The sequence below is a fragment of the Lissotriton helveticus genome, chromosome 3_1, assembly GCF_964261635.1.
Source record: "Lissotriton helveticus chromosome 3_1, aLisHel1.1, whole genome shotgun sequence".
Taxonomy (NCBI): domain Eukaryota; kingdom Metazoa; phylum Chordata; class Amphibia; order Caudata; family Salamandridae; genus Lissotriton; species Lissotriton helveticus.
In genome coordinates, this window is record NC_136061.1 from 430,015,949 (window position 1) to 430,039,764 (window position 23,816).

The window sequence follows — 23,816 nt, forward strand, 5'->3', positions numbered from 1 at the left end:
TGGTACTAATAATGCATGTGAAAAGTGTGATGGTAAAAAGAACAGCCTGTCACCTAATCTCACGTCTAGTACTATGGCTAGCATGATGCCTTTGTTAAATGCTTTCAAAAAAAGAGAGTTTCCCAGAAAACCAGAAAGGACTGGGTATCAAACAATATAAAAAAGAATTCCTTTCTGTGTTAATGACTTTCTGTTGGTGACCAATAGGCCTACACACCAATATCACATTTTTAGTGTTAGATAGTGACACGGATAATTATTTCTGCACAACACTGAAGTTACTTTTGTCTCTCAAGTTTTATTCTTTATAAAATTTTGTTAAAAACATTTTTTAATTCACATGTTACATGACATTTTTTGTAATCATATACTCTGGTACAAGTTCTCCACTTCATATAACAATTCCTTTTACAATTCCTACCCCAGAGTAAATAGTTCATACAGAGTAAATAATTTTGAACATAAATCACAAATTAAAAATATAGCATTATAACATCAATATAAAACAGTAGAAAAAAGTCCTTTGTCCACGCGTTTCGGTGCTTTGTTCTGTTATAACACCTTCTTAAGGACAGAGCTTTACTTAAAAACAATATTTCTTCATTCTAAAAAACGAATACATACAATTAGTATCATTTGTCTGATTGAGAGTAAAGTGCATTCTATCTAGTTGTGTGCATGTTTAGTACCGTGTCACTAATATTATTAGTTTAATTGTATTATATCGAAAGACAATCTTACTTAGATTATTTTGCCATCGGTCTTTTCACTTGACGTTCTGGACCATTCAGAAAATGTATATTCTTAGTCCTCTTCGTGGTTACTAATAATATGTGTATACCACGGCTTCTATAATGGAGAGGGTAAACTGTTTAGTGATACTGCCTCTTATCAATTGTAGGGAGAAGAGTAAGAATTATCTTTATTCACACTTACTTAAAAACGGGGAGACTAGTATTCCTTGTGTCTAATTTCGTTCTTGCGACTTTCAATCTGCGCAGAGTCTCATTTCAACGCGGGCTTAAATGATGCCTGTGAAATTTAAGGGATCATGTTGTTTGTTTCCATCTATATCTTTAAGTACCCCTCTTGTTTTCTAAATCAGGTTACATACAAATACATACCGATGGAGTCATATGTACGATCACTTGATAGAACTTGATGCAGGGTTATATGCGCTTCTGTCTCGTCCTTGGGGTGTTTCAATCTTTACCCTTAATCAAACGATTTGAGCTTCTTGCTCCTCCAATGGTCACCTAGACACAAGAAGCATACTCAATGCGCGTCTAGACCTCTTGGATCCCTTAATTAAAATATTACGTGAGCACCCCCTCTATGGATTTGTGGTGATTCATGCTCGACATCGAGGTGGCTCCGATTATTGCCGCCTTACGTTGCCGCGCTTTGTACCCAACGTAGCGTCACTTTGTATTGCTAGACATAAGACATACATTGCGGGCATCGTATTCTACCCCTTGCACAGTGTAATTCCTGTATTTTGTACTGCTCATTTAAATTTTCTTGCAAAGTGAAGTCGAAATAGGAGATCGCATTTAATGGCGATACCCTTATTATGCTAATGCAGCAAACACATGCCCGTTGATGCTGTAGCAATGTCCCAGAGTTTTATAGGCTACTTCGGACAATCCCTCCTATTTTAATAGGATCACGCTCTACTGGGATCAATATCCCAAATGCGTGGGTGGATTTAAGAGCAAAACAAGCTCCTACAATTAGCTTGCATTGTGCTTCATTTTATCCACCCCATCCCTTCCATGTACCAAACTACCCGACTGCGCCTCCCTCACACATACAGCTTACCTTTTTGCCAGTATCACGATGCGTCCGACACAACCTCTCTCCCGTGGGTGGAATGAGAGCGGAAGGAGGCTCGGGTTATTTATAGGGATCTCTCATCTCCCTGATTGTTTAATTGGCAGCTATTATCTAATTATTGATGTTAACCTTTGCCCGGCCGGTCCCTGACTCCATTTTTGTAGTTTTTTAGTGATGAAACGCGGGTTCGCCGTCATTACGTCACGGAGCGCAGAAATAATTATCTGTGTCACTATCTAACACTAAAAAGGTGATATTGGTGTGTAGGCCTATTGGTCACCAACAGAAAGTCATTAACACAGAAAGGAATTCTTTTTGATAGCCTTTGTTAAATGCACCTGTCGATATTAGGCCCCCTAGTAATACTCCACCACTTACAGTAGCCCCGCCTGCATTGCCTTTGCCAGCCTCCACGAAATCGGTGACAGGCCTAAATAGTAAGCCCATTCCTGATACACAGGTTCAAAAACACGCTGAGGCTGTTCTTCATTTGCCCCCGGAAGCATGCCCCTATGTCGTAATTCTAGCTGGCGTACCTCCACTGAAAGAAAATCAAAGAGAGTCCTGGTACCAACTAAAAAATAAGTGTATTGATTGGTTATCTAAGTACAAGGGGACGGGGTGGGAGATTGCTAACGAAATTTTGATGGTGCGACGGGTGGGATGGGTAGGACCTTCAGTTAAGAACATTATGGATGACTGTATAGTTGTGAACTTTAGGTACCCTTCCCTGGTGAAATGGATATTGAAAGGCCAAACTGACCACTTTAGCACTCCAACCCTCATAACCTCATTATCATTGGTTTTTTTACAGACCCCCAAGAGAGCTTGTAACTTAGCCACCCCGATACACTCTACATATAACCGGTTCACCGCTGTGTCTGACCTGGAAAGACAGGACTGACTACCGAACAAACCTTTGAATATTGTAGTAGGGCCAATGGATTTACTAATGGCCTGTCCGGTTGATATCGAACCTAGGTCTATTGATATCCCTCAAAAAGTTTCCTCGGTAGAACCGCTATCAATCTGTCCTGTCATTATCGAACCCAGACCTTCAGACCAAAACCTAAATATACTTTGCTGGAACATCGCAGGTCTAAAATCTAAAATGAATATAGCGGAGGTGATTAACTTGGTTAGTAATTTTGACGTCTTAATGTTCCAAGAGAACCTGCGCTTTGTTTCTTGAGGGATTTGTTTGCTACAATAAATAATATTGTACCCAGCCCTGAATTTGATCAACCTAGTGGGGGATTATCCACTTGGATAAAGATCACTGCAGGAAATAATATAAAACCCCTGGAGACAAATGATGGAAACTTTCAGGCTATGATCTATTCACATGGGATTACGTTATGTTTAATAAATTTTTATAACAATGATTTTACATCACTACCCGGTAGGAATTTTGTTAACTTATTTGAATTTATTGATAATTTGGCAGATGAACAGAGGTACGGCAAATTGGACGGAATCTGTTTGGGGGGGATTTTAATGCACATTTGTACAATGGAATGAATAACCCTGTTGTTACACCTGTCCGGGTAATTCCATGTAAAAGAGGGGAAGAACTGTACAATTACCTATCCACTCGGGATTTAATCAATGTAATGGACAAGGTTGGATGTGAGTCAGACAAAGGCCTATTGCCTACCTTCCGTGGCTGTTCATCTACCATCGATTATGTTTTTATATCCTCCTCTCTTGAGAATTGTTTAGTCAAGGCTGAAGTTTTAGGCACTAGTTACAGTGATCATAACCCAATTTTGACAAGCATCAGCTTTTTAATAAATTTATAAAACGGAAGGAAATAGGGGCAAAGAACCTGGTAGCATTGACCGACAAACTCAAAGTGATTTGGAAGGGCATAGATAACAAGGCCCTACTTGCACGTACTATAAAATCCTACCCCCTATTTGTTTGTCTAGTAGATGCTCAGGTACAGAGATTGTCCAGGCCTTTACCGGGTTATGCGCTGGCATTAAACACAAAATCTCTAAACCTGTCACAAACCTGAGTAAGAACCCTAGATGGTTCGATGGCACTTGTTCCCGCGCCAACAGAGAACTTCGTGAAGCATTAGCTGGGGAACACAGGGACCTGACTTTGGTTAGAGCATTGAAAGAGCGCTATAAGAAAGCAACTAAATTGCATGCAGAGGAGATACTGAAGGAACGGTGGGATTCTCTCGCCTGCGCTGCCGCACTTAAAGATGTAACTGGGTTCTGGAGTGAGGTAAAAGCTATGAGGTCTATAGGATTAAACATCACTCCCATAAACTGTAATATAGCTAGTAAGTCATGGGAGGAGCATTTTTCAAGAATATACACAGCTCCCACAATGACCATTGATAGCCATCTCCCAGTTACAAAGGTTGCTATATCAATAACTGAAGTTGAAGTTGCCATATATCAAAGTGCAGGGAATAAAGCCCCGGGTTCTGATGGATTATCAATTGATCTTATCAAATCTGAACCCGACTTCTGGTCCCCTCTTTTATGTAATGTTTTTAATAATTTGACCAATACCACAATCCCTAAAACCTGGTCAACTAGTATTATTGTGCCCATTTTTAAGAAGGGCGATAGATCCAACCCTAGCTGTTATCGGCCAATATCTCTGATAGATAATACCCTTATTTTGGGCAGGGTTGTTTTTAATAAGACCAGGAATTGGGCAGAGGATAATCAAATTCTAAATTACTGTCAGTTGGGTTTTAGGAGTAATGTTGGAACTGTGGAACAGTGTATGAACTTAAATCTCATATTGGGTAAATACACCATCGCTAAAAAAGATCCACTATATTTGGGTTTCATGGACTCAACCTCAGCCTTTGATTTTGTTAACCGATCGCGTTTATGGGAGATTCTTTTAAATTATGGGTTGGATGAGGCACTTGTTCACTTTTTGGCGTATTTGCACAGAGACCTGAAAGCTCGGGTGAGGATAAACAATGAAGGAGAGGTCTCCGGGGATATTTAATTGGTGGAGGGGTTAGACAAGGTTGTGTCTTAGCCCCTCTACTTTTTATTCTTTATATAAATGAACGAAATAATCTTCTGTCCAAACTGACATTGGATGTACCTAAAATTAATGGTAAATTGTTCCCCTACCTTTATATGCGGATGATGCAGTCCTTATGGGCCGCACACCAAAAGCACTTCACACTTTAATTACGGGTTTTGTATCTTTCATGGCAGACTTGGACCCTTGTACTAATTAAAAAAAATCATATATAATGTCCTGTGGGCCAAAAAAGCATTGCATTAATCACATAATGTCGGGAAATGATTACCTAAAAAGCACTAGCATTTTTCCTTACTTGGGTTTAGTTTTTTCAGATTCAGGATCATGGCAAGCACATGTAGCCCATGGCAGAAATAAACTTGGTAAGGTGGTTAATTATATTGTTAGCCTGTGACAGCCTAAGCAGGTAGAGGTGGTGATACCCTTATTACAGATTTATAAATCCCAATGTGTACCAACGGCGGCTTATGGTGCCGAAGTGTGGGGGTATGTAAATTGTAGCGGGATCCAAACCGAGGAAAATAGATTTTGTAGAAAGGTACTAGGGGCACAAATCTCATCGCCAAATTATATATGCCATAAAGAATTAAATTTACATTATGAGGAGGATTTTATCAAATCCCGGCCAGCATTATTCTGGCTTAAGATGTGGCGAAATCCCTCTGCAATTTTAACACAAGAGATAATTACAGATTGCCTTAAGTGTGATAGGGGTAGCTGCATACCTTGGCTTGGTGCATTAAAAAATAGCCTAGCCAGCGTGAAGCTGGAGCATACCTTTCTCCACCCCTTAGCCACAGACGGTATAAATTTAAAAACAGTGAGAGGGGCATTGTATGATTTATACTGCAAGGAAAGAGGAAATATTGAGATCTGTAAACCATCAATTATCAGATACATCCCCATCTTGGTGTCATCAGGCAATGAATATCATATGCCACAGGAACATCTCAGGAAAAATATCGGGAGATGGAATAGGAGCCTACTTTTTCATCTCAGGGATGGCAGCATAAAATACTCACTCTGTTTTCCGATTGGTTTTAATAATAATTTGGAGAAGTTGTGCTGTCCATGTGGCATTGGTAGTAAACAAACACTGTTACACTTCCTGGTTTTTTTGCAAATTTTATGTCAGATACACTAAACAGTATTTAATCCCTTACTTTAAGGTACATGCCATTATTGATTTTAATCTGGCATATCATGAAATATTGCAGCTAGGTGGTGATGATATGATTTTCCGAGTAAGTTCATTTTTGCAATCTGTGGTACGCTCACGAGCCTCTATGAATACATCTTAGTACATGTAATATATCTGCAATTGCTTTCTAATTGGTTTTTATAGAATACTGCTGTTTTTGCACATGTATTGCCTGTTTAAGAGGATTTACCTAATATGCAACTGCCGATTTTGCACTTAGTCCAAAGTTTACAACTTGCGATCTTGCACAATGATACTGCTAGTCTTGCTGTCTGCTTAATGTATATACAGCACTTTATCTGCACTTTATTGCTATCCTTTGCACACTGTCTTTATGCTACTAATGATGCAGTCCTTATGGGCCGCACACCAAAAGCACTTCACACTTTAATTACGGGTTTTGTATCTTTCATGGCAGACTTGGACCCTTGTACTAATTTAAAAAAATCATATATAATGTCCTGTGGGCCAAAAAAGCATTGCATTAATCACATAATGTCGGGAAATGATTCCCTAAAAAGCACTAGCATTTTTCCTTACTTGGGTTTAGTTTTTTCAGATTCAGGATCATGGCAAGCACATGTAGCCCATGGCAGAAATAAACTTGGTAAGGTGGTTAATTCTATTGTTAGCCTGTGACAGCCTAAGCAGGTAGAGGTGGTGATACCCTTATTACAGATTTATAAATCCCAATGTGTACCAACGGCGGCTTATGGTGCCGAAGTGTGGGGGTATGTAAATTGTAGCGGGATCCAAACCGAGGAAAATAGATTTTGTAGAAAGGTACTAGGGGCACAAATCTCATCGTCAAATTATATATGCCATAAAGAATTAAATTTACATTATGAGGAGGATTTTATCAAATCCCGGCCAGCATTATTCTGGCTTAAGATGTGGCGAAATCCCTCTGCAATTTTAACACAAGAGATAATTACAGATTGCCTTAAGTGTGATAGGGGTAGCTGCATACCTTGGCTTGGTGCATTAAAAAATAGCCTAGCCAGCGTGAAGCTGGAGCATACCTTTCTCCACCCCTTAGCCACAGACGGTATAAATTTAAAAACAGTGAGAGGGGCATTGTATGATTCATACTGCAAGGAAAGAGGAAATATTGAGATCTATAAACCATCAATTATCAGATACATCCCCATCTTGGTGTCATCAGGCAATGAATATCATATGCCACAGGAACATCTCAGGAAAAATATCGGGAGATGGAATAGGAGCCTACTTTTTCGTCTCAGGGATGGCAGCATAAAATACTCACTCTGTTTTCCGATTGGTTTTAATAATAATTTGGAGAAGTTGTGCTGTCCATGTGGCATTGGTAGTAAACAAACACTGTTACACTTCCTGTTTTTTTTTGCAAATGTTATGTCAGATACACTAAACAGTATTTAATCCCTTACTTTAAGGTACATGCCATTATTGATTTTAATCTGGCATATCATGAAATATTGCAGCTAGGTAGTGATGATATGATTTCCCGAGTAAGTTCATTTTTGCAATCTGTGGTACGCTCACGAGCCTCTATGAATACATCTTAGTACATGTAATATATCTGCAATTGCTTTCTAATTGGTTTTTATAGAATACTGCAGTTTTTTGCACATGTATTGCCTGTTTAAGAGGATTTACCTAATATGCAACTGCCGATTTTGCACTTAGTCCAAAGTTTACAACTTGCGATCTTGCACAATGATACTGCTAGTCTTGCTGTCTGCTTAATGTATATACAGCACTTTATCTGCACTTTATTGCTATCCTTTGCACACTGTCTTTATGCTACTAATGATGCAGTCCTTATGGGCCGCACACCAAAAGCACTTCACACTTTAATTACGGGTTTTGTATCTTTCATGGCAGACTTGGACCCTTGTACTAATTTAAAAAAATCATATATAATGTCCTGTGGGCCAAAAAAGCATTGCATTAATCACATAATGTCGGGAAATGATTCCCTAAAAAGCACTAGCATTTTTCCTTACTTGGGTTTAGTTTTTTCAGATTCAGGATCATGGCAAGCACATGTAGCCCATGGCAGAAATAAACTTGGTAAGGTGGTTAATTCTATTGTTAGCCTGTGACAGCCTAAGCAGGTAGAGGTGGTGATACCCTTATTACAGATTTATAAATCCTAATGTGTACCAACGGCGGCTTATGGTGCCGAAGTGTGGGGGTATGTAAATTGTAGCGGGATCCAAACCGAGGAAAATAGATTTTGTAGAAAGGTACTAGGGGCACAAATCTCATCGCTAAATTATATATGCCATAAAGAATTAAATTTACATTATGAGGAGGATTTTATCAAATCCCGGCCAGCATTATTCTGGCTTAAGATGTGGCGAAATCCCTCTGCAATTTTAACACAAGAGATAATTACAGATTGCCTTAAGTGTGATAGGGGTAGCTGCATACCTTGGCTTGGTGCATTAAAAAATAGCCTAGCCAGCGTGAAGCTGGAGCATACCTTTCTCCACCCCTTAGCCACAGACGGTATAAATTTAAAAACAGTGAGAGGGGCATTGTATGATTTATACTGCAAGGAAAGAGGAAATATTGAGATCTGTAAACCATCAATTATCAGATACATCCCCATCTTGGTGTCATCAGGCAATGAATATCATATGCCACAGGAACATCTCAGGAAAAATATTGGGAGATGGAATAGGAGCCTACTTTTTCGTCTCAGGGATGGCAGCATAAAATACTCACTCTGTTTTCCGATTGGTTTTAATAATAATTTGGAGAAGTTGTGCTGTCCATGTGGCATTGGTAGTAAACAAACACTGTTACACTTCCTGTTTTTTTTGCAAATTTTATGTCAGATACACTAAACAGTATTTAATCCCTTACTTTAAGGTACATGCCATTATTGATTTTAATCTGGCATATCATGAAATATTGCAGCTAGGTAGTGATGATATGATTTTCCGAGTAAGTTCATTTTTGCAATCTGTGGTACGCTCACGAGCCTCTATGAATACATCTTAGTACATGTAATATATCTGCAATTGCTTTCTAATTGGTTTTTATAGAATACTGCTGTTTTTTGCACATGTATTGCCTGTTTAAGAGGATTTACCTAATATGTAACTGCCGATTTTGCACTTAGTCCAAAGTTTACAACTTGCGATCTTGCACAATGATACTGCTAGTCTTGCTGTCTGCTTAATGTATATACAGCACTTTATCTGCACTTTATTGCTATCCTTTGCACACTGTCTTTATGCTACTAATGATGCAGTCCTTATGGGCCGCACACCAGAAGCACTTCACACTTTAATTACGGGTTTTGTATCTTTCATGGCAGACTTGGACCCTTGTACTAATTTTAAAAAATCATATATAATGTCCTGTGGGCCAAAAAAGCATTGCATTAATCACATAATGTCGGGAAATGATTCCCTAAAAAGCACTAGCATTTTTCCTTACTTGGGTTTAGTTTTTTCAGATTCAGGATCATGGCAAGCACATGTAGCCCATGGCAGAAATAAACTTGGTAAGGTGGTTAATTCTATTGTTAGCCTGTGACAGCCTAAGCAGGTAGAGGTGGTGATACCCTTATTACAGATTTATAAATCCCAATGTGTACCAACGGCGGCTTATGGTGCCGAAGTGTGGGGGTATGTAAATTGTAGCGGGATCCAAACCGAGGAAAATAGATTTTGTAGAAAGGTACTAGGGGCACAAATCTCATCGTCAAATTATATATGCCATAAAGAATTAAATTTACATTATGAGGAGGATTTTATCAAATCCCGGCCAGCATTATTCTGGCTTAAGATGTGGCGAAATCCCTCTGCAATTTTAACACAAGAGGTAATTACAGATTGCCTTAAGTGTGATAGGGGTAGCTGCATACCTTGGCTTGGTGCATTAAAAAATAGCCTAGCCAGCGTGAAGCTGGAGCATACCTTTCTCCACCCCTTAGCCACAGACGGTATAAATTTAAAAACAGTGAGAGGGGCATTGTATGATTTATACTGCAAGGAAAGAGGAAATATTGAGATCTGTAAACCATCAATTATCAGATACATCCCCATCTTGGTGTCATCAGGCAATGAATATCATATGCCACAGGAACATCTCAGGAAAAATATCGGGAGATGGAATAGGAGCCTACTTTTTCGTCTCAGGGATGGCAGCATAAAATACTCACTCTGTTTTCCGATTGGTTTTAATAATAATTTGGAGAAGTTGTGCTGTCCATGTGGCATTGGTAGTAAACAAACACTGTTACACTTCCTGTTTTTTTTGCAAATTTTATGTCAGATACACTAAACAGTATTTAATCCCTTACTTTAAGGTACATGCCATTATTGATTTTAATCTGGCATATCATGAAATATTGCAGCTAGGTAGTGATGATATGATTTTCCGAGTAAGTTCATTTTTGCAATCTGTGGTACGCTCACGAGCCTCTATGAATACATCTTAGTACATGTAATATATCTGCAATTGCTTTCTAATTGGTTTTTATAGAATACTGCTGTTTTTTGCACATGTATTGCCTGTTTAAGAGGATTTACCTAATATGCAACTGCCGATTTTGCACTTAGTCCAAAGTTTACAACTTGCGATCTTGCACAATGATACTGCTAGTCTTGCTGTCTGCTTAATGTATATACAGCACTTTATCTGCACTTTATTGCTATCCTTTGCACACTGTCTTTATGCTACTAATTAAGTATGGGCAAAATTTGCGAATTCGCGTTCCGCGAATTCGCGCGAAATCGAATTCGCAATCTGCAAAATCTGCGAATTCGTGCAAATTTGCTGATTTTCGTTTTTTTGCGTTTTCGCTGAGTTTTTTGCGGGTTCGCTGGGTTTTTTCGCGTGTTTGCGGGGCTTTTCGCGTGTTCGCGGGCCGCTTGCTTTGCGAAGTCACCGATGCGGTCGTGTATGGGCTCAGTACCCTCTGGTTCACCACTGCCACCCTCTGGTTCATCACTGCTACCCTCCGGTTCACCACTGCCACCCTCTGGTTCACCCCTGCCACCCTCTGGTTCACCACTGCCACCCTCTGGTTCAGCACTGTCACCCTCTGGTTCACCACTGGCACCCTCTGGTTCAGCACTGCCACCCTCTGGTTCACCACTGCCACCCTCTGGTTCACCCCTGCCACCCTCTGGTTCACCACTGCCACCCTCCGGTTCATCACAGCACCCTCTGGTTCACCCCTGCCACCCTCAGGTTCAGCACTGTCACCCTCTGGTTCCCCACTGTCACCCTCTGGTTCACGACTGCCACCCTCTGGTTCATCACAGCACCTCTGGTTCACCACTGCCACCCTCTGGTTAACCACTGTCACCCTCTGGTTCAGCACTGCCACCCTCTGGTTCACCCCTGCCACCCTCTGGTTCACCACTGCCACCCTCTGGTTCAGCACTGTCACCCTCTGGTTCACCACTGCCACCCTCTGGTTCACCACTGCCACCCTCTGGTTCACCCCTGCCACCCTCTGGTTCACCACTGCCACCCTCCGGTTCATCACAGCACCCTCTGGTTCACCCCTGCCACCCTCAGGTTCAGCACTGTCACCCTCTGGTTCCCCACTGTCACCCTCTGGTTCACGACTGCCACCCTCTGGTTCATCACAGCACCTCTGGTTCACCACTGCCACCCTCTGGTTAACCACTGTCACCCTCTGGTTCAGCACTGCCACCCGCTGGTTCACCACTGCCACTCTCAGGTTCACCACTGCCACCCTCTGGTTCACCCATACCACCCTCTGGTTCACCACTGCAACCCTCTGGTTCACCCCTGCCACCATCTGGTTAATCACTGCCACCCTCTGGTTCACCCCTGCCACCCTCTGGTTCACCCCTGCCACCCTCTGGTTCAGCACTGCCACCCTCTGGTTCAGCACTGTCACCCTCTGGTTCACCCCTGCCACCCTCTGGTTCATCACTGTTACCCTCTGGTTCATCAATGCCACCCTCTAGTTCACCACTGCCACCCTCTACCGAGACCTTTTGTGACGCAGCGGCAGCACAAAAGATGCGCCATGGTGCTGGGTATTAACAACGTGAGGCATCTGTGAGATGCGTCACGTTGTAAAGCCCTGCGCCATCAGGAGGCGTTCCGGCGCAGGGGAGGGCGTTCCTGCGCAGGAACGTCTCCTAAAAGTGGCTGAGTGAAATCTACAAGATTTCACTCAGTCACTTTTAGGCCAATGCTGCGTCAAAACCCTGCGCCTGCTTGAAGCAGGCGCAAGGCTTGATGCAGCATTGGGAAGATAGGGCCCCCCAGAGCATTGCTGAAGCTGCGTCGCAAGCGCGACGCAGCTTCAGCAATGCGCTGCTTTTACGGCACAGATGCGTGACGCATCTGTGCCGTTTTTGCCACATGCGCCAGTTATTGTAAATCTGTCCCTATACATTTAGCCAACGAGGGAGCACTTACTGATTAGACAGTAGAAAGTACTCCAGTTGAGTAGAGGTATTGCACAAAAAGGTGGCATCTTCGTGGACAAACACGCAGGGCGGGATTCATTCTGCCCCCTGTTAGACTCGTTTTTTGTGCCCTTCTGCCGTCTGTTAGACTCGTTTTTCCTTTGTTTTTCTGCCGTTCTGCCCTCTGTTAGACTCGTTTTTCCCTTGTTTTTCTGCCCTTCTGCCCCCTGTTAGACTCGTTTTTTGTGCCCTTGTGCCCTCTGTTATTCCCTTGTTTTTCTGCCCTTCTGCCCTCTGTTAGACTCGTTTTCCCCTTGTTTTTCTGCCCTTCTATCCTCTGTTAGACTGGTTTTTTGTGCCCTTCTGCCCTCTGTTAGACTAGTTTTTCCCTTGTTTTTCTGCCCTTTGTTAGACTGCTTTTTGTGCCTTTCTGCCCTCTGCATCACCACATCATCACTCAGCGCTACCCCAGCATCACTCAGCACCACCACATTATCACTCAGCACCACCACATTATCACTCAGCACCACCACAGCACCACTCAGCACCACCACAGCATCACTCAGCACCACCACAGCATCACTCAGCACCACCACAGCACCAATCAGCACCACCACAGCGCCACTCAGCGCCACCACAGCATCACTCAGCATCACCACAGCATCACTCAGCACCACCACATTATCACTCAGCACAACCACAGCACCACTCAGCACCACCACAGCATCACTCAGCACCACAACAGCATCACTCAGCACCACCAAAGCACCACTCAGCACCACCACAGCACCACTCAGCATCACCACAGCACCACTCAGCACCACCACAGCACCACTCAGCGCCACCACAGCATCAATCTGCGCAACCATTCAACAACAACTGGTTCAAATATGTTCTCTCAATGTTTCAAACTTTATTACAAATGTCACAAAAAGATGTTAATATTTCACTTCTGTTCTTGGATTTTCGTCACAATAAAATACACTGAACATAATCTTCACAAAATGTATTTACAAAAGTTTAAGCTATTGCCATTATAAATTAAAATCTCTTTTATTTAAGTATTATTTAAAAAAATTAAAAGCCATTCTAATTTGTAATATCAATACAGCTATGTCACGTAAATATAAAACATGTTGCATTACAAATGCTATAGGTGTCACATTTGTGAAAGTTGTAACTATTGGCATTGTAAATGGCAAAGCTATTAATTTAGCTATTTTCAAAACTAACACATAAATAAAAAAATTGTCATTTACAAGACCAATAGCTCAAACTTTCCTAATGCGAGACCTATTGCATTCCAAATGCTTGTTTTTATATCTGTCAGTGCTTCCTGTTGAGGTTTAATTTTCGTGACAGGCGCCTCATTGCCTACTTGTAACTATTCTCTGACCCTGCTTCAAGGGTCAGAGCAGGGTCAGAGAATAGCTGCAAGTAGGCAACGAGGCGCCAGGAAGCACTTACAGGCTTACAGCAGCAGGTGCCCAAGTTGAAGTTCATTTCTTTGTAACCCTTTTGTAAAAGGTTACAAAAAATTAGCTTCAACTTTTGCACCTGCTGCTGTAACCCTGTAAGTGCTTGGCTGAAAATTGGTCCCCGCTGATTCGCGGATTTTACCGTGATTACGCGAGATTCGCAGATCGCAATATTGTGGAAAATCTGCAAATTCCACGAGCGGAACGAATTTTCAGCCCATGCTTAATAAAGATATATACACTGCAGTCGAGTGCTTCCCATACGTTGGACAACCTTGAGCAGGAATTTAAGTAGGCGGCAGTCCTGCCGTCGGGATCTGCACCACCCCGCGAAATCGAGGGGGCCACGAGGCGACGGCTGCAAAGCCTTGTGTGTGGACTACAGTTAAGGATTGAGGGCAACTCCACATTCTGGGGCTCATATAGAGTTCTTTAAGAATGCAGCAGCTTAAGCAGTCAGCCATGTTGGCAGTTAATACGGCACTTCAAATCCTATAATGCAACGCGAGTCTCATCGGACCACCCCATCCAGGGGCGAGGCAGTATGCATATATCAAGGTGAAGTGATTCGGCACATCATGTTTCCGCAAAGCCTCTGAGGAAGAAGCTCTGTCTTCGAAACGTGTCAGGCGACGGAACAACTGTTGGACTCTTTCAGCGTGTTGTGAGCTGCCCATCCTGAATAAAGTTATATACACTGAAGTCGAGTGCTTCCCATACGTTGGACAACCTTGAGCAGGAATTTAAGTAGGCGGCAGTCCTGCCATCGGGAATTGCACCACCCCGCGAAATCGAGGGGACCACGAGGCGACGGCTGCGAAGCCTTGTGTGTGGACTACAGTGAAGGATTGAGGGCAACTCCACATTCTGGGGCTCATATAGAGTTCTTTAAGAATGCAGCAGCTTAAGCAGTGCAGCTATGTTGGCAGTTAATACGGCACTTCAAATCCTATAATGCAACACGAGTCTCATCGGAGCACCCCATCCAGGGGAATGGCAGTATGCATATATCAAGGTGAAGTGAGTCGGCACGTCATGTTTCCGCAAAGCCTCTGAGGAAGAAGCTCTGTCTTCGAAACGCGTCAGGCGACGGAACAACTGTTGGACTCTTTCAGCGTGTTGTGAGCTGCCCATACCTGAATATAGTTATATACACTGCAGTCGAGTGCTTCCCATACGTTGGACAACCTTGAGCAGCAATTTCAGTAGGCGGCAGTCCTGCCGTCGGGAATTGCACTACCCCGCGAAATCGAGGGGGCCACGAGGCGACGGCCGTGAAGCCTTGTGTGTGGACTACAGTGAAGGATTGAGGGCAACTCCACATTCTGGGGCTCAAATAGAGTTCTTTAAGAATGCAGCAGCTTAAGCAGTGCAGCCATGTTGGCGGTTAATACGGCACTTCAAATCCTATATTGCAACACAAGTCTAATCGGAGCACCCCATCCAGGGGCGTGGCAGTATGCATATATCAAGGTGAAGTGATTCGGCATGTCATGTTTCCGCAAAGCCTCTGAGGAAGAAGCTCTGTCTTCGAAACGCGTCAGGCGACGGAACAACTGCTGGTCTCTTTCAGCGTGTTGTGAGCTGCCCATACCAGAATAAAGTTATATACACTGCAGTCGAGTGCTTCCCATACGTTGGACAACCTTGAGCAGGAATTTAAGTAGGCGGCAGTCCTGCCGTCGGGAATTGCACCACCCCTCGAAATCGAGGGTGCCACGAGTCGACGGCTGCGAAGCCTTGTGTGTGAACTACAGTGAAGGATTGAGGGCAACTCCACATTCTGGGGCTCATATAGAGTTCTTTAAGAATGTAGCAGCTTAAGCAGTGCAGCCATGTTGGCGGTTAATACGGCACTTCAAATCCTATAATGCAACGCGAGTCTCATCGGAGCACCCCATCCGGGGGCGTGGCAGTATGCATGTATCAAGGTGAAGTGATTCGGCGCGTCATGTTTCCGCAAAGCCTCTGAGGAAGAAGCTCTGTCTTCGAAACTTGTCAGGCGACGGAACAACTGTTGGACTCTTTCAGTGTGTTGTGAGTTGCCCATACCTGAATAAAGTTATATACACTGCAGTCGAGTGCTTCCCATACGTTGGACAACCTTGAGCAGAAATATATATATATATATATACATATATATATATACACTAGCAGCCTGCCTGAAGTCGTCCGGGGGCAATGAGGCTTTAGGGCCAACCGTCCGCCCCGGCCCCCCCGCCCCGACATTGTCCGTGTCCTGGAACCGGAGCCTTACCTCAGCCGCCATTCTTCAGGGCCAACTGCCCGCCCCGGCCCCCTCCCTCCCCGACTTTGTCCGTGTCCCGGAGCCTTACCTGAGCCGCCGCTCATCCCCGTGCTCCTGACTTCACCGCCGCTCCTCGCCGCTCGTCACCGTTTCTCCCCGTCTGTCCTCCTCTCCTCCCCGCTTGTCCGCCGCTCCACCCCGCGCTCATGTCCGCCGCTCCTCCTCGTCAGCATGCATGTCGCGGCCAGCGCTACTTCCAGGGGACTATTTTTTTTTATGTTAAATTTTTTAAATAACGTTTCATTTTTACTTTATATAGCCTATGTACATCTGCACACCCTGACAATTCCAACGATGTATCGGGTGTGTGGATTGGCGCTATGGTTCCCGTGTTTACCAGCCTCAAAGCTTCAAAGTTCTTCCTTTATTATAGTAGTATAGATATATATACATATGTATATATAATATATATATATATATATATATATATATATATATATATATATATATATATATATATATATATATATATATATATCAATTCTCTCATTAATACATTTATTTTATCTTTTAATGAGCTCTGTAAACAGATTGATCCCAAAAAAGACTTTCCCTAGGTGCCAGAGGAATATTCTCTGGTACCATTAGTTGTAATACCCAAGTGGGAAAAACATGTGTGGTATGGACTGATATTCAAACAACAAGGACAAAAATCTTCAATTATATATCTCTTCATCATCTTCCAAGTACAACCCTCCTCCCTCAGTGCCTATCTCTACCAAAGGTCAACCTTCATACGATGAAAAGTAACATTATATATAGAGGTAAGTAAACATAATTTTATTATAAATCAGAAATAACAAGATAAAAACATGAGCCAACAGTCAAAATCCAGTCTTCTGCTGTATGCATCTTCCCTTATCTTTTAGGCAGTACCAACAATACACTCTTCAGTGTTGTCATATAACTGTTTATATCACAACAGGACTTAGAGAAAATAAAAGCTATGAAGGAACATTATATGCAAAAACAATTAAAACCAGTAAAACAAGTGTCACTACGCATCATGAGGAAAAGAAACTATATGTGTATAGAGTATATTCCACCTCCTTATTTATAATACAGTGCCCACCAGAATGGTATACTGTCCTAATGTTATTGGTCAGTTCACTCATTAATACATTTACTTTAACTTTAACGAGCTATGTAAACAGCTTGTTCCCCAAAAGCCTTTCCTATGAGATAGAGGAATGTTCTCTCGTACCATTCTGGGCCGATGAAAAAACAGGCTGCCTTGCAAAACCCCTTTTGCAGGCTTCCCGATTTGTTACAAAGTTTGAGTCCTGGAAAACAGCTTGCTCCATGTTATGTTATGGGTATTTGTAAAGCCCACTAGTTCACCCACAAGGGTATCCTGGCTCTGACCATTTACAGAAAAGCTGTGCCTGATGCTAAAAGAAACTCCAGTCAAAAAGAACCATTGCAATTGTTAATAGAGCTAGAGAAATAGTTCTGAATTTTCTCTTTTTCTTTGCACTTCGCGTGGAGACCAATAGATTTGACTTCATTTAAATTTGTAAAGCGCAAAGAATGCCCTAAGGTGTCTTGGTGCTGACTTCTGCTCTTCCAAACTCACAAAAGAACATAATTGAATAAGAATTTTTAGACAAGCGATGCGAAAAGCCACGTTTTTAGGTGCTTTCTACAGATCCTAGGGTTTGACCGTGACCTTAGGTGCAGTGGCATTTGGTTCCAGAGAAGAGCAGTAGCATGCACAAAGCTTCTGCCATACCAGGTGGCTCATCAAATCTTAAGGACTACCATGGTCTTAGCAGAGGTAGATCGCAGACATCTTCTGTGGGTGTATCAGGATTTTTTCCCCTCAGATAAACTGGGCCTGTTCTATGCAGGGCTTTGTGTGGCATACAGAGTGATTTCAATGCAACTCTGCTTTTGATCGGCAACCAATGTAGTTCCTTGAGCCCTTTAGCAGCAGATTCAAGTTTTTTAAGGCTTTTCAAGAGATGAACAGCAGCGTTCTGCAGTCTCTGAATCTTTATTATCAGCCCTTGTTGAATGCCCAGATAAATAGCATTGCAGTAGTCTAACCATAAAAGACAACCACAGTTGTCTGTAAATCTGTGGGTATGAAAGGTAGCACTTTTTTTTAATTTTTAAGAGGTAGAAACAAGAAGAAATCAACCAATAAATCTGCTCTTTGAATTTCAATTTAGAATCGAAGGTCACTCCCAGATGTTTGACTTTGGTGACTGGGGTGAGTAAAGGGCCCAGTATGGAAGGCCACTATGAAGGGCTCCAAAATGATAAGTCTGATCCAAAGAGGAGCACCTCTGTCTTGTTGGAGTTCAGTTTTAGGCATTGGCTGTCCATACAGTGGACAATGGCTGACATACAGCACCTAAATCTCGTAGCTACCTCATCTATATTTATGATATTGTGTTGAATCCAAAAGAACTAATCAAGGTGGCTAGTGGAGCAACACAGATGTTAAACAGTGTAGGGCTGAGTGAGGACCCTTGTGGGATCCCACACTGCAAAGAAAAAATGTGTTGGAAGTAAAGTCTCCAAATAAGTTGGACTGAGTTCTGCTGCTGAGAAAATATGCCAAGAGATTAGGGGCCTTATTACCTGTATTGGCAGTCCTCCAGTCTGCTGGAGGAACGGCAAAGCTGTGGTGTGCCTGCCCACTGGATTACGAGTGTAATCCTGGTGAGGCGGGTGGTGCTGGGGCGGTCTGTTAGGCTCAAAGGAGAGCCTAACATGCAGACTCCTGCAGTGAGAGCGCGGACTGCATGTTCCTGCACGATGTGGCATGCATGCCACACTGTGCAGGAACTGGGGGGGGGGGGGGGCAATACCACGGGGCATTGTTCTTAATTCCAATCTTCATGAGTCTATGTTTCAGAACTTGATGACTTATGGTGTCAAAGGCAGCGGATAGGTCCAAAAAGACCACCACAGCCTTTCCCCCACCATCCAATATTCCACGAATCTCCTCGGTTGTCACAACCAGAGCGGATACCATACTGTGTGACATCTTGAAACAAAATTGTGATCCATTAAGAATATCATTCTCCTCCAGAAAGTTAGAGAGAACCACATTGAGGTGTCTCTCGAGGATTTGTGCTGGTACTAGAAGTCTAGAAATGGCGCAATAGTTTGTCACTTCACTAGGATCTAGCGTGTATTTTTTAACAAAGGAAGAAACTCTTTTCCAGGTTGATAAAAAAAATACAGGGTCCAAGCTAGTATTCAATAGAGCTGTGAGTGCAGAGGCCAAAGTACAGGCCAGGTCATGAAAAATGTCTCACTGGACAGGGATCGGTCAGGGCCCCAGAATTGGTTAGTTTAATAAACTGAGCAGCCTTGCCAGTTGTAAGAGATGGAAAATTGCATAAAGTTGCGAAGTTAATATTGGCAACAGGAGTTATAGAGCTTGAAGTTTTCCATTTTCCTGCCTTGAAAACCCTGTAGACATCTTCTACATGTTGCTTTTGCAGTTTTTGTTTTAGCTTTTCTCTCAGATAGAAGCTTCTTACATTTTACTTTCTCATCCAATGGATAACTGGTCCTCCATATTATTTCTTGTCTCCGGCACAGTCTCTTTAGCTCCTTAAGCATAGGGGAGCACCAACCTGCTGTGGTGAGAGATCTGTAGCTTTTATCCTGTTTGAGGGGAGCTAGCTTATTTGCTCCTTCCTCAATCCATTTAGAGAACATATCTGCTCATGCATCGACTTCCCCCATCATTAAGGGAGGATACGAATCCAGAATAGCTGCTAACTCGTGTCTGTCCCATTTATTTCGAGCTCAAACGTTTTTACCTATCCCAATACACAACTCAATCCGCTTAGAGAAAGGAACCTGGATGGTAAATGTGTTAAACACGTGGTCTGACCATGTGACTGGAAGGATACTTTAGATTGACAGTCCCTGGAAATTAGAGAAACCTGCATCCAAAGTATGCCCTGCAATGTGTGTTGGAGCCTTAACTAGTAACTTGAGACCTACATTTGCCATATTATCAATTTACTGTATTGTGTCTTTGTTATGGACCTCTTCTAAGTGAAAATTAAAATCTCCTAAAACTGTGAAATTAGCAACATGAATGCAGTTATCTAACAGCTATGGCTTCCAAAAATGTTACTCTATGACCTAGTGGTCGGTAGATCAGAAGGCCATGAAACCTTGTGTGGTCATTTAATTTACAATTGAAAGCGAGCACCTCTGCCTCGGTCAGCGCAAATGGTTCCCATTTAAAGTCTAGTTAACTTTTGTAGATAAGTGCCAAGCCACCACCCTGTTTTCCAACCCTAGCTAGTCTGGAGATTGCACAACTTAATTGAAGGCCAGTCGCTTTATCTGGGTCGGATGATTTGTCTGCCCATGTTTCAGTTAGGAAACAGAAATCTGGGCTGTTGTCGTCCTGGTAGTGGAAGAATTCATATTTGCATTTTATTGCCGATCTCGTGTTCAGCAAGATACAAGTTAATTTATTAGACTAGCTGACATACAAACTAGGAATGCAGCTTTGGTTAGCAAATGTAGATTTGCCTGGAGAACCCTCCAGTGAGCAGGTGAACTTGCAGGTAGTACAAACATAGTTAGAGTCCACCTAGTTGAAATGAAAGAGATTAGAAGGAGAGGCCTTACTCCAGGAGAAAGCTGTAGGAGGGAATCTCTAGAGTAGCTAAAAAATTGCCCATGGGTCCTGACACTGGCCGCTGTGCGGACGTGCATGGGCTTGCCTTTGGTGCACCGCTGCGCATGTCCACGGTCTGTGGTCATATTTAAGTTATGGCATGGGGCATGGCCGAGAAGTAGCCAATAACAGAAGCGCGAGTCAGAGCCAGCTGAGATATGTGATTGAACAAATAAAGACACAAAACCGGGGTCCAGCAACCCCTATCATGGGTTCAGGGTCCCCTAAAAGCGAGGTGAAGTACTTGTCAATAAAAACCAAACTAGTAAAAGATGAAATGATGAAATTTAAATTAACAGGCGAAACCTGTATCAAACCGCATAATTGCAGCCAGGCATCACCATAAAAGTCAGACTGTGGTCTGAGTACAAGGAAACAAAATGCGAGCGGTGAATTTTCAATTTAGTCCTTTTGTGATCAAACAAGCAAGAAGATCTTAATCTGTTTTATATCAAGTCATTTTGAGATATTAAAAATTCTCTTCCCATTACAGTGGGGAATCCCATGAATGATAAGCTCAAGAATCACCCCGGGTACCTAGGCTCCGACACTTTCTGGTTATGGAATTCATGGAGTCTCTGCAAGTACTAAAGCCTATGTAGGCAGCAGAATTCTACACAGATTGTAATGGCCAAAATTCATATGGACACTTTCCATCAAGTGATGGCTAAGATTTTAAGTCTTTCTCTGGCTTTAAATATAATCCTGCCACTCTCAAAAAGCAATAATTCTACCACTCCACAGGAAAGCCCTCTTGAGATCCTACTTTTTTTTGCCAAATTCTGGCCTATTGCTGCATTTCCAACACCGAAGGAAAAAAGAGGGAACTGGGCTGCACAAAATAGCACCCTCTCAATAAATTCAGAAAACAAACAAATATCTGGCCTAGGGAGTACCCACTTGGGATTACCTGGATTGAGGAACCCGATATATAAGTTAGTAGTGTGTCAAAACATTCTTCAGAAAAATTAAGACAAACTCTAACCCACCAACTTACGGGGCAGGCTTCATTATACGTTTGTCTCATCCATCCAACAGTTTGTTAGGGAGGGGCGGATGGGCTCCCTTTTAGTACAGGAAGTACATTGTTATACGTGGGTGAATGACACCTACTCATGAAATGTGGGATCCTAGGTTATAGATAGATACATCAATTTCAATAAACCTAATCTGAGTTTATTGTGGGTTTCTCCCACTGCTTGAAACTGGACTATTTTTCATGCCCAAAAACAATGATTTTACCTTCCCCAATGTTCCTTACTTTCACCACGTTTACTAAATGTCTGTCTTAGCTAATTAGTCCATCTCGCAAGTTTCATTCATATGCTGACAACACCTTGCTCTAATTGGAAGTGTTGGACCCAATTGATCTATTCACTAAACCCGACTGAAGCCTAACAAAAATTTAGAGATTGGTTCAGAACTAATGAGCTATTATTGGGTGAGAAGAAAAGAGAAGCGGTGCTACGGGAAGTGTTGCACCTCCGCTGTTCTTAGTGTCCTTCCCTAGTACTACTAGCTTCTTCGGAGTCGGATTTTACTTTTCAGACACAATAAAACATCTATGGTTCTCTGGAATGTGGACATGACTCTAGGTTCAACATTGAAAATAATTGAAAGGCTATTGGTTTCAGCTATGCAAGTTCTGTTGAGTCATCCTCTTTCTCCCCACAAATTGTTATGCGTTGGTTGTGTGGATCTTTATCAAGTTCAAACTAGACTACAGCAATTCCCTATTAGCTGGCAATTATAATTATCAGCTGCCATGATTTCAACATGGTCTGAAAGCTTCAGTCTCCGATTACAGAACGGCTTTCCAGTGGCTATCAGAGGAGGCACAACTGAATTTAGGATTCTGCCTCTGATGTATAATATATGACATATAAATGCCTATAATGACCTCGGAAGATTTCACCGTATCGCCTTCCTCACACTCTTTGTTCTAGAGACAGCTATCTGCTCATAGTCCCCAGGACGAATTATAAATCCTGTGGTGATCATGGATTCTCTATGGTTTGGCAAACCTTCTCAGCATTTATGGGAAATAAAATCACTAAGGCAGTTTTAGTAAAAAAGAAATGATATATTTCGGCTACTTCCTGGTTGGTTACTGCTCCTGCTATGACCTTTCCTCCTTTTTTTCTTTGGGAATTCCCTCTTTACCTGGCATCTTTACAGGGTTACACTGGGGCATGAACCTTATTAATAATAAAGAAAAATAACATAGATAACTAAGAAACTCACTTATGCTCCCTTGTGCTTATCAAAGGGAATGTTTCCTTTTTAGGAACAGATTGCCTAGTTAAAGAGACTTCCTCCTGACAATAAGAATGACATTTCACACTTGCATCTCCTATAATGTAGTTTTTACATTCATAACACAGTATGATGATGTGAGGCAAGATGGCGGCCGCTACTGTGGCCGAGTGAGGTGCTCCTCTGATGACCCCGGTAAAATTCCCTACCAGCGGTGATTACCCTCCCAAACAACAGCCGGAGAACGAGATTCAACCTGCCCGTTACTGACCTGCTTTAGCCGCTACAGTGTTGTTTTTCTCCGCTAAGCTATGGATCAGTAACAGCTTCGCCAAAAGTACATCGGCGTGTGAAGGAGACCTATCCTGCGGCTAGGGGCGGACTCCGCGGCACAAGCAGCTAGCGGACCCAGCTGGGTGCAATCGATAGAACAAGAGTGAAGTATCAAGATAACGGCTATGCTGGGCTGAGTGAGGCGGATAATCACTTGCATTTCTCTTACCGCTGCCTTTTTCTGCTTTGTCTGTTCGTGAGAACCACTGCATCCTCTGCTCGGCTCAGTTTCCGAGTCGCAAGTCGTAAGGCGGAATGAAGTCTTGAAAGGCTCACAGCGGCGTAATACCGGCACAGCTCCTCAACCTACCGA